The sequence below is a fragment of the Rhinolophus hipposideros genome (genome assembly GCF_964194185.1).
Source record: "Rhinolophus hipposideros genome assembly, chromosome: 26".
NCBI classification, from domain to species: Eukaryota; Metazoa; Chordata; class Mammalia; order Chiroptera; family Rhinolophidae; genus Rhinolophus; species Rhinolophus hipposideros.
Genome location: NC_138072.1, coordinates 8,857,215 through 8,869,004, shown reverse-complemented (window position 1 = coordinate 8,869,004; position 11,790 = coordinate 8,857,215). Strand labels below are relative to the sequence as shown.

The 11,790-nt window shown below is 46.5% G+C and overlaps 1 protein-coding gene across 1 annotated transcript in view; it reads left to right on the top strand.

Moving 5' to 3' along the window:
* Positions 1-200: 200 nt before the first annotated feature.
* ESRRG (estrogen related receptor gamma) overlaps positions 201-11,790 on the top strand; it is a 532,991-nt gene continuing 521,401 nt past the window's right edge. The window contains exons 1-2 of the mRNA XM_081039347.1: positions 201-288; positions 1,994-2,211. The gene's annotated coding sequence lies outside the window, so the exon portion shown is untranslated. The remainder of the gene's footprint in view (positions 289-1,993; positions 2,212-11,790) is intronic.

Here is an 11,790-nt window from a genome sequence, read left to right as displayed (position 1 = left end):
CTCCAGGGGTGGAAAGAAGGGGATCCCGAAGGATTGGGGGGAGGTGTGGGTGAGGTAAAAAGTGAGGCGCTGGCCTGTACCCTTCCCTCAGCCCGCAAAGGGACCGCAACGCCTGGGGTAATCCTGGAAGTCAGCTCCAAGCAGTGGCCCAAGCCAATGGCCCGCGAGAGACCGCCCCACATCTGGCGGAGCGTCCCGGGGAGGGCGGGGGCGGGCTCCGCTGGGTGCGGCTGGCTGGGGCCGGGCTCCCCAGCCCGGACGGCAGCTGGAGCCGGAAGGCCGGGCCAGGTACGTAGCAAGGGGAGCGCCAGCCAGGCAGGAGAACCCCAAGACTCCCGGGCTGCGTCCTACTCCTTCTGGGAGCACCCTGCAGCTCAGCTTGGGGCGGGACGAGCGGGCTCCACGTCCCTGGGGAAGCAGGGAAGCGCGGCTTCCGCCCCAGCGCATGGAGCACGGGCTTCGCCCCGGCTGAAAATGAGGTGCTTGGCCCTCCACCCCGTGGAGCTGGGGGCGGTGGGTGCACAGAGAGCGGCCGCTGCCACCCCCTTAGCACCTCTGCCTTTTCCTCTCCTTCCAAACTTGGCTGGATTCTGGGGACAAAATAAGTTTCCCGTGTACCGCGAGGTAACGGGAAGCTGTGTAAAAAGAAGCGCCAATGGGGAGCAACTCCCCCACACCAACTGCGTGGGGGATAGTATTTGATATTCCTCCGTGGGTGGGCAGCTGCCATTTCCGTTTATGGAGGGCAGGACGGTGGGGTAGGCGATGGAAAGAGAAAGCTCCAGGTTCTCTGGCTCCCCACTCCAGACCCCAGCTGGAGGCAGTGTTTAGACCCACGGGGTTGGCTTGGCCCCCTACTCCGAAGGCCCTGAGTTGCGGGGGGAAAATGGAAACTTTAAGGAAAGCGGTGCGATCTCCTTTCACCTGCGGACCCTCACCTGAAGCGTCCTCGATTTCTCCAACCTGTGCACCCTCACCCACCCCGATTACCTGTCCTATGAAATATGGTTCGTGTGTGACAGTCAAGATACATTTAATGAAGCGACCTCCTGAAGTGGGAGTTGGGCAGTGGACAGTGAGTGTCTGTTGTCCTGGGGGGTGGGCTGGTAGTTTTGAGAAAGCACCAAGAATGAAAATGAAAACTGAGCTAAGCTTCTCACCATTCGCACTCTCGCCCTGGCCCCAGGCAAAGAGGAGGGTGGAGGGTTTGTGGCGTTCAGGACTCCAGGTTAAATAGACCCCTTACTGTGGATTGGCAGGTGTGAGTGGGCCTGGGCCCTGGCGGGCTGGGGAGCAGGACCGGGGCGCCTCCCAGCAAGACCTGCTCGCGGCCCCCTGCCAAGTGAGGACAGAAGCCCGGTGTGGGCCTTCGCTCTCCCGCCGGGCTAGCGCCAAAGGTTCAAGTACAGTTGCTGAGATGGGGGGTTCCAGGCCCTGGTATGCTCCTGTTTGCCCCTGGGAAAAGGCACTCCAGGAACGCCTGTGTGCCTTCTACCCTCACCCTTTAGCGCTTCCCTCCCAATCTCTGGCTTATCTAAATTCCCATCCTGGCTTGTAAAGAAAATCCCGAATTCTGGCAGTTTCCCTCTTTCCCTCCGTCTCTCCCGGAATCCCAGGGAAACCTGGCTCCGTGCCCCCCCCTTTCCTGCTTCCACAGCCAAGCCCAAGGAGCCCCCTCTCCTAAGTCTTTGCTCTTTCTAGCTGCAGCCTGCAGTGCCCAGGTGGGGGTGGGGTGGCAGGAAGAGGAGCGACAGTGGGCAGCAAGGGAAAGTCCAAGGGCAGAGTGGCCCCCCCTGCGAAAATAACAAAACTCGTGTAAATTCCAACACAATTAAATTTCAACCCCCTCTGTGAATCTGTCCCCACCCTCATCCTGCCTGGAGGGTGGCCGGAGGGGCGGTCGGGTGGACTCCGCAAAGGGGAATCCTGCTCGAACTTACGCCTGCTCCTCTCATTTGTTAGTTGATTGTGTCTAAAAGTTCGCTATTTATAGGCTAGACTCCGCCGCCCGCAATCCCGCGCCTGCTTCCCGGTGCGAAGTGACAGAGGTCCCCGCTGCGTCTGCCAGCCCGTCGGTCTGGACTGTGTCGCGGGATTTGTTTTGTTTCTGTTTCTGCCCACACACCGCAGGCGGCCGGGGAGAAGATCGCGGGGAGCCCCGAAAGCACCCGCCCGCAGGAGTTGAGAGCGCGGCTCCTGCAGTCACACCATGTGAGTCGCACTTGACCCGACCGGCCACGCACCGGTTGGCGGACCCAGGCGAGTCGCTGCGGCTGGGCCACCACGCCCGCCTGCCCCCCAGGACTCCCCTCGGCCCCGGGCGCTGCCCCTCCGACCTCCAGCTCTGTTCTTCTTCCCCTCCCACTTCGATTTCTCCCTTCTCATTCTCCGTTTCCGTGCATCTTTGATTCTCCCCTGCTCTCCACTTCCAGCTGACTTTGCATCTGGGCACAGAAAAGAGACAAAACTTGCTATTACGTGGGAGGCGGGGTGGTCAGGGCTTGAGTGCTGCATAAAGAAGAAAATTGTGCGGGGCTAGGGGTGGGGGAGAAGCGGGATGGAGCGGCCTGCAGCGCGGCCCCAAGCACTGGGGGAGGGGACAGGCGCGTTAGGACAGGGACCTTTCCTTCCGCGCTGACAGCCACCGCTGGATGGGAACGCAGTGCCCAAGGCTCGCCATTTGAGAGCATTTCTCTGCGATTTGGGGACCGCTGTCTTCATTAGAGTCTCCGTACCGCCCCGGGCGGGAAGGAAAGAAGGACATGGGTACGGGGGCTGAGGCCAGCAAGGGAAATACTGGGGGTTAGGTCCCTAAATTCCAGGTAGATCTGGGCGCGGCGACGCCTTTTCCCAGAGAGGCGACGGACAGGACTCGCTTGTAGAGATGGCAAAAGCGCAAGAGAATCGTGGTGGTGCCGCGGGCCTGGTCCTCTTTTTCTAAATGGCAAAGCCTTAGACGATGCTTCTACGGTTCAGAACTGAGACGTCAAGGGACCAGGGGGCAGGGCGAGCTGGAGAAGTCCCCCAAGCCCCGAGCGAAAGGAGCGCTACGGTTCGGGCATCTCTGGCGCAGGGAAGGGCTGTGCGTGCCCGGCTGCGATCAGGCGGGCTTGTCTCCAAGCGCTCAGCCAAGGACGTGAGACTTGGCTCATTTCAGGTCAATCAACCCTTTCCCCCCAGAGCCAGGCAGTGCGTTGTGGGGGAGGGATGGAGAAACTTGTGGTTGAATATAACCTTCGGCTGGGATGAATTTGGGCTAAGATCAGCGCCCCAGTGCAGAATGGGGAGGTGTGGGGAGGACTTGTGTAGCAGCGAGGGGAGAACTGCATCTTCCCCAGATGAATTTATTACCTGCCACCAATTTCTCCTCTAACAGTGGATGTTGCTGTTAGAATCCCTTATGGCCTCTTACCCGAAGCGCTCCGTCTGCAATTGCCGATGGACTAGTAGAGAGCGAAAACCCAGCACCAGACTGTGGAAGGGCCACAGAAAGGGGACCTTCCTTTGCAGGGTGTGTGCACCCAAAATTCCCTGTCACAGAAACGGGGAAAGTGGTCCCTTCTCAGCCCATGTCCCTGTTTCACCCCTGAGCTCACACTGCAAGGACAGTCTGGTTCAGACAGGAAAAGGACCGCTCCTACCTGGTCCAGAGCTGCCGGGATTCTCACCCCGGCCCGCCCCAAACAGCTTTCAAAAACTCAGCTGCCAAGTTCAAAGCAGTTGCAAGTTTCTGCTAGTATCCCCTGGGCTGCATGCGGGGGAATGAGTAGATCTCAAACTTAGTACAATTTTACAGCTGGAAACTAGATTCAGGGACCTGTACATTCTGGGAATTTGGGAACTGGGACTGTGGGGTCTTACTCCCGCCCCCCCCCACCCCATTCCCAGGCAGTAAATGCCACTCAACTGTCCTGTCGAGCGTTGGTCTGAGCGTCTAATCTTTTCGGAAATCCTAAAAGGAAGAAAAGGAAGTAGTTAACAAGATCTAAGAAGGTGGAAGTTAAGGAAAAGGAGAGAGAAAAGATGTGGTAAAAGGAAAGGTATGGGGAAAAGAATTAAAAACAAAGAATGACCTCTAGCCGACTGTTTTTCCTCCTTGTTCTGTTGGAAAAGAGGTTTGAGATGGAGTTAGCTCAAGAGTAACCTCCCGCCACCCACCGAGGTTTCAGGCCGGCTAGTGGACCTGCATTGACTAGACTAACTTGGCTTCTCAGCTTCCACTGCTCCTGAACCTCAGCCGCGTGCAAATACCCTGTCTCGGCTGTTTTCAGACACTCCTTGCTCAGGAGAAGGCCGAGGGTGCCATCGCCACCATCCCTGCGATTGGATTTGGCAGAGAATCTGGGGCTGGGCTGGAAGGTGAGCACAGTGCACCAGACTCGCGTTCTTTGGTAGGCGAGGAGGGCTCGCCTTGATCATTCTGCTTTTAGGAATTTTTCGGATCACCGACAGGAATCTTAGAACTTGGAAGCTTCCGGGGCTCAGCAAAGTAAAATATCCTTGCTCTGAGTTCTGCCTTAGCTGTCTACCCTGCTGCACCCTGGATCCTTCTAGTTCTCTCCTAGCTGCAGTCTTTTCTTTCCCTGCCCTTAGCGTTTTGCCTCTTACTGAGTGGCCTCCAGACACTCTGGGGCTTTCCATGGAAATGGGGGCTCTAGATAGGAGGAGCCCACGTTCTCTTCCTCAGTGTAAGATGACATTCCACCATCCAGACCAACCTAGAGAATAAATTGTCTGTGTATGGAAGGAAGTGAGGGCAGAGAAAGGAGAGGCCCGTTTGTTTCCAAATGAACTAGTGAATGAGAGAAGAAATTCCACTCTCTAAAATAGCTCCTGTTTTCAAGGAACTATGGAAAGTGACAGGACAAGGGATTGTCCTCTTACACATTCATCAGTTTGAGAAACTCTAAGCCCTGAGAAGAGACAATGTGAGCGAGATGATGCTGGAGGGTTGGGCAGAGACGGCCACCTGTGCCACCTGCCTATGGGCCTTGCTCTTCCTAGATGGCCTTAGATTATGGTTATAAACCGTGATCACCATTTTAGGATTAATCAGAGCATAAACACCAGATAGACAGTCATGTGCTCTGAGTGGTGCTCTGAGTTGCTGTGTCCACCGTGGGTGGGATGATTAGCTTGAACTCTCCCAGACCCAAAGAGTTGCCTGTATGAGCCAGGCACTGGTCATCTGGGGAATAAAATGGCCTGAGAACCAACTCCAGTCGCCCCTCTCCCTTTCCTTAGCTAGACCTTTGACTGGGGGGGGGGGAATTACTCTGCTGGATGTGTGTGGGTGGATGAAGGAAAGGGGCACTTTCTGGAAAAGCTGGAGCAATTCCTTTTCATGTCCCCACAATCTTGGGTCTGTAACCCTAGGGCTCCAGCCCTGGGGTGACTCCTAAACTACGCGTTCTCCTTTATAGAGGCGTCTCTTAATAAGAAGTGAGAGCTTCGAGGAGCTGAGTACAGTCTCCTTCCAGTATTTCGTGGGATCATTAAATTTACACGTATGTGGGTAGAAAGCTGAGGCCTGGAGGGTGAATGGAGGGAGCGAATGAAGGAGAACCCAGAGAACTAAATGACTATCTGACAAGGAATTTGCATGAATGCAAAGCTTTCCTCATATGTCTCAGCAGAGTAACTTCACCCCCTTTCCCTTATGTGAAGACACAGAATTCTCAGCGTATGTGACTGTTCTCACCATGTGTCCAGATGTAGATTCTGTCTGAACGTTTTTCAAAGTCCCCCCTTGGATACATATGTGACCTACAAAGTCTTCTATGCACTCTTCTGTCTCACCTGGTTTTTACATAAAATCCTGCATAAGCATTGAGTTTCAAGTTCTTACTCACCTTCCACAGGTTGGTTTCAGTTTCTGTATTTCTCAAATTTCCTTACAATAACAGTACATGATCCAGATAAGTTTAGGTTCTCTGAGAAGGGATTATTCCCACTACAATTCTCCAGGTAATTCTGGCTAAAACCACCTTTGCATTCACCTAAATGAGACACATACTTGTGAGGAAAGTGAGGGTCATGTTTTTAAAACCTGAATTATTCAAATACTTCCTCTTTCTTTTTTTCCTTTATGCCTGTTTGGAATACACCCGGCCATATGAACACTTAAATAGACATATCATAAAAGATAAACATGATTTTGTATGTAGAAATTTTCTTTGAGATTAAAAAAAAAATCATAGCATACGTATGTAACATTATTTCAGGAAATTGTATTTTTGAAAGTCATTGCCAACTAGATTTATATTCAGAAGTTTCCATGTAACTTTGACATGCTTCTTTACAATTATCTCCTCTGTTTTAACTAAATCTGCCATCAACTGCTTAATAAGTATATATTCAAATGAAAATTGTGTCCAACTTTTAAATGTTTTCAACATTTCCCCCCTTGTATAACCTCGTTGACAGGAAAGTTTTCAGCTCAGAAAAATTAAGTTTGGAGCATAGAGTATATTTTACTGACATATTTAAATAATCTCTATTTTATTGTTAACGTTGTAATGGTAAAAAAAACAACAATAACATTTTCAGGAGAAAATATGTCTTCTTTTTTGGTGGGGGGTTATTGGATAATTAGTTTTTCTCCAATTTTCTTTATTTTTTCTATCAGATATATTATTATTTTCTATTAATTCATCTCATATAAATTAAAGAAGTATACAAATTACTGACTTATGAGAAATCATGTATATTCCTTCTCATAAGAATCACCAATACTCTATTATTTCAAATTAAACATTTTTATGTAATTTACACGGGACAAGGTTCCCACATATGTTCATTAATCAGTGATGGCCAAATTGGCTAACCGAGTGACAAGAAACATTTGGAAGTGGAGATATAATGTCAGAAAAGTTGAAGTTTCTATGGGAAACTGACAAACCAAAAATGCTGTTCCAGGGCAACGGACTAATATTAAATGACACAGTGAAATAAAGGGAATAAAGGGAATAAGGACAGCTTGTCAGTCAGCCACTGATCTCCTAGATGGAGTACTCACTCCTTAATACCATTTGGTGATACATCATGTGAAATTACTTTGTATGGGAAGAAGCTTCTTGCTTTTCCTACTTGGATTTCAACCCAGTATTTTCTTTTTTCTCTCTCTCTAATGATGTGAAATTTCATAGACCACAAAATTTGACATTTACGTCATTTGAAAGCCTACAATGTAATGACTTTTTACTATATTCACAATGATATACGACAATCACCACTGTTTTTAAGTCCAGAATATTTGCATCACCCCAAAAGGAAACCTTGCACCCAAGAGGCAGTCACTCCCCATTCTTTTCTCTTCTCAAACCCTGGCAATTACGACTCTTCCTTCTGTCTCTATGGGTGTGCCTGTTCTGGACATTTTATAACTAAAATCGCTTCACATTTGGCCTTTTGTGTCTGGCTTCTTTCACTGAGCATAATATTATCAAGGTCCATCCATGTTGTAGCAGGTTTTAGTACTTCGTTTCTCTTTATGTCTGGAGAATATTTCATTTTATGGATTTATCACATTTTGTTTACACTCTGTAGTAGGTGGGCATTTGCGTTTCCACTTTTTGGCTATTGTGAATAATGCTGCTATGAACATCTGTGTACAGGCTTTGTTTGAACATATTTTTTCAGATTTGTTGGGTATATACATAGGAGTAGAATTGCTGGATCGCATCTTAACTCTATATTTAACTTTTTGAGGAGTCACCATATGGCTTTCAACAGTGACTGCAGTTTTACAGTCCTACCATAAATGTCTGAGGGTGCCAATTTTTTTACATCTTCACCAACATTTATTTTGTTTTCCATTTTTCCTTATAGCCATATCTATTGAGTGTGCGTGGCATGTCACTGTTGTTTTTATTTGTATATATTCCTAATGACGCTAAGCATATTTCCTTATGCTTCTTGGCCATTTGGGTATCTTCTTTGGAGAAATGTCTAGTCACAGCCTTTGGTCTTTGCCCATTTCAAAATTGGTCTCTTTGTCTTTTCATTGTTGAATTATAAGAGTTCCGTATATTGTCTGACTATTAGACCCTCGTCAGATACATGATTTGCATATATTTATATTTTGTCCCATTCTCTGGGTTGTTTTTCACTTTCTTGATAATACCCTATGATTCATATCAGTGTTTGATTTTTCATGAAGTCCAATTTAGCAGTAGTTGTTTTAAACAATAGGTGCATTCCTCAGATTAAACACAACACAAAATATTAAATCTCCAAACTCTAAAAAAGAGAACACACTTCTGTGATGTCCATGAAAAGCTTCTGCTGTTGTTCATGAAAAGGAAACAGCTATGGTTATATTGACCTTTTTCTTCGAAGAAGTCCTGAATTATTCAGATAAGGTGTCCACCCCAATGAATGAGATCTTTTATCTTAAGTTGACAATAGGTTTTTGTGTTGTTTTTTAATTATCACTATCAAATTCGTCTACCAAGAAATTTTAAATAGTCGCCTGTGTTTAAATAACATTAAGGATCTTCCTTAAACCAACAAGAACCAGGAAAATCAAAGAAAAGGTTGACAGAGTGTTCCTTACTTAGCAGCTTCTAACACACAGCCACACACAGGTCTGTTAAGTGACTGGGAGAAAGACCTTGGAGTCAGACAGTAAAGAAACAAAATTATTGTCAAACATGTTAGAGATAAAAATTAATAAAAGAGTAAGACTATAAATGAACAGTATTGAATGTAAGGGCTTTTCCTAGTCTCTCAAACTGGCTGCTTTGGGGCAATTAAGTGAGGAATTAAAAATAACCACACAGTGGTTAGAATCAGATCCTCATTTTTTAAAAAATTTACTTAGTTATGGAGTGAGCAGGATCATGGTGAACTCCAATGTAGACATGTTTGATTCTGTCCATCCAAAGTCTTGGACCAAATTCCTGCATGTGTCATTTTATGGAATGTGCCCTTGGGCAAACCATGGGATGCTTTCTAAGTGTCCACACGCAGAATGCTTTCATGAGCCACATACATGCGTGGCTGTCATCCTGAACAGCCCTAAAAGATCGTGAGGAAAACTCAGTTTCCTCATCTTCGTTCCCCAGTTATGGTGGGGAAAAAAACATGGGGTGACACGTGTGAAACTGGTAAGGCATTTCGAAGTTTCAGTGTGCGTTTCTTTGTTTCTATAGCACGTACAGGTACCAGGTATTGTTGTCAGATGTAATAATATTAAAAAATGAAGTTCTCCAACAATCCTCTGAGGTAGGTGCTATCATTTCCCCCCCATTTTACAGGAAAGAAAACTGAAGCACGGAGTTTTTAGATAACTTGCCCACGATCATGCAGCTGATGATAAATGGCAGAGTTAGATTTGGAACCAGGCAGTCTGGCTCCATAGCCCACGCTCTTACTTCCACATTATGCTTCTTAGATCTAAAAATCCAACGCTCTCCGATGAACATTACAATCTCTGTATGAATTGATTCCATACATATTTATTGAGACTTCTCTTGAAACATGGCAGGTCTAGGAATTCTGGGGCTGCATTAGTACTTTCTCTCATGGCAGCAATCAGCTATAGTTGGCTTGTGTCTGCCGTCTTTGGGTGGTGTCACCAAAATTGGCTTGATTCATTTCATTGTTTACCAGCACAAGCCCCGTAATCAATCACATTCCCTATTGCCAGCATGAGGCACGGGCAAGGAAAACAGATTACCACCAAAACATTAAGCAGAAAGGCAACAATAAATGCAGAAAATAAACATGCTGACATGAATTTAGTTCTGTAAAGTTCTCTCACTGCTATCATGAACCACAGATCAATGAGCCAAGGAGACTGGGTGGGTGGTCACTGCATGCTTGAGTTGTGGAGCAAGCACTTCAGTTTTAAAAGTTTAAAACCAGAAGGGCAAGAAAAAACAACAGAAAAAAAATGAATATAAGTTAATATATAGGCAATACAGTAAAAAAATCACACTCATTGAAAATCTTTAATAATTAATCTTTTAGACAGAAGTCTTTCAGTCATAAAGTTATATATATGTATATATATACATATATATATATATATATGCATAAAAGGTGAAGTACAAGCATTATCGGATCTGTTTCAAAAGGTAGGCTTCAAAACATGCCACAAAGTTAGGAAACAATCAGCTCTATCTCTAGTGTTTTCAAAGGATTCGTGCAGTATGATTGAACAGTGTTCATAGCAATTACTAAGGGCTCCAGGCTCCAGAAGAGTCTTCTGAATGGAGCGAGAATTAAATACGCTGAGTACCATATTGTCATTACCTGTATTCCATTTCATTCTAGTTTTTGAATAATGGTGAGTTGTTATTAATGAGGATACTTGATAAGCAAGGACCTTCCTTTTGTAAATATATAGATGGCAATCAAAGCCATCTCAAGCATTTACTCCAGAGTGAAGAGACCATTTTTTGAAGGCTTGGTACCAAGCAGAGGAAACATTCCAATATGCTGTGTGTTGTGGCCAATGTCACAAAGCTTGGCCCTGGCCTTGATTTGGCCAATACTGTGTCCATGAGTATGAGCCAGATGTTCTGTTCACCAGGCTGAGTGACATGGATGGGCACAGCAGAATTGGCCCAGCCCTGTTTTGTGGCGTTAAATCATCAGCAGAGACCCTTTTTGGGTTGAACACTTGCTGGGACATTGTTTAACACTAGAGGATTTTAGCTTACTGATGCGTTGCTCCGTATGTATTGAGTACCTGCTAGGTTTCAGGAACCAGCTTTATAAAAGCTTTCTTGTTATCCAGATGACGAGGTGCACAGCTAGGGAGCTAGGAAGGTAGGTTAAGAGACGTATTACAAATTCCCCAGAGAGGAAAGCGAGGTTCAGAGATTATTGCCCATAACCACATAGGTGGAATCCTAGCTTCTGATACCAAGCCGAGGACTCCTCTCCCACAGTGTCTCTTGAGCAGCACTTCTGAGAGTGTGTTCCACCTGACGCCGATGTCAGAACGACCTGGGATTGTTGTGTCAAATGTAGACTCCTGGGCCCAGCGCTACAAATACTGAATTCCCAGCCCTCTGCCTTTTAAAGGGCCCACAATAGATTTTTCTATGCAGTAAATGTTAAGCATCGCTGGTCTCGATCCTACAAATCTGGAAATATTTGGTTAGGTTAATTTGACACTAAGATAGTTTGAGGGGAAAAGGAGACATTTTTCTGACTACCAGCGATAAATGCCAGTGTACTACTAATAGTGAACCTCACAAACTGGGATTTAAATAAGAGATTCAAAGGGATGTTCCCACTGGGGGAGGTTGTCCTTGAAGCATTCCGTAGAACTGTCATGATTTTATCACATAGTTTTACAAAGCATGTTCTGTGGAATCCTACTTCCATGGATATGCATTGATTCGTCAAATATGTCTTGAAACGTCAAGTACAGTGTTAAACAAGAAAATAGCATGGGCACTGACCTCACAGAACCCAGTCTATTGAGGAAAGATGTCAATGGGGTTTGGCCCTAGAAGCTTTCTTGTAGACAAACATCTGTGAAATAGCGAGTTCAACAGGTTTCTTCAGATATAAGTAGATGTCAGAGACTTCTACATACATAGCAGGTGCTGTGACTATCTGAAAGAAGATCATGGTTTGTTTGATTATTAGTATTTTCCAGATTTATCACGGCATCCTTCATGTAAAGAACAACTTGCCGAGGGCCTTGCAGAACACCTTTTGCACCACACTGTTTGACACGTTCCAGTGAAATCCTGGGCCCCCTGCAAGGCCCAATTCTCTGGCACTGGAATAGACATGGGGTGTATTATAAAAATTGCACTGCACCCC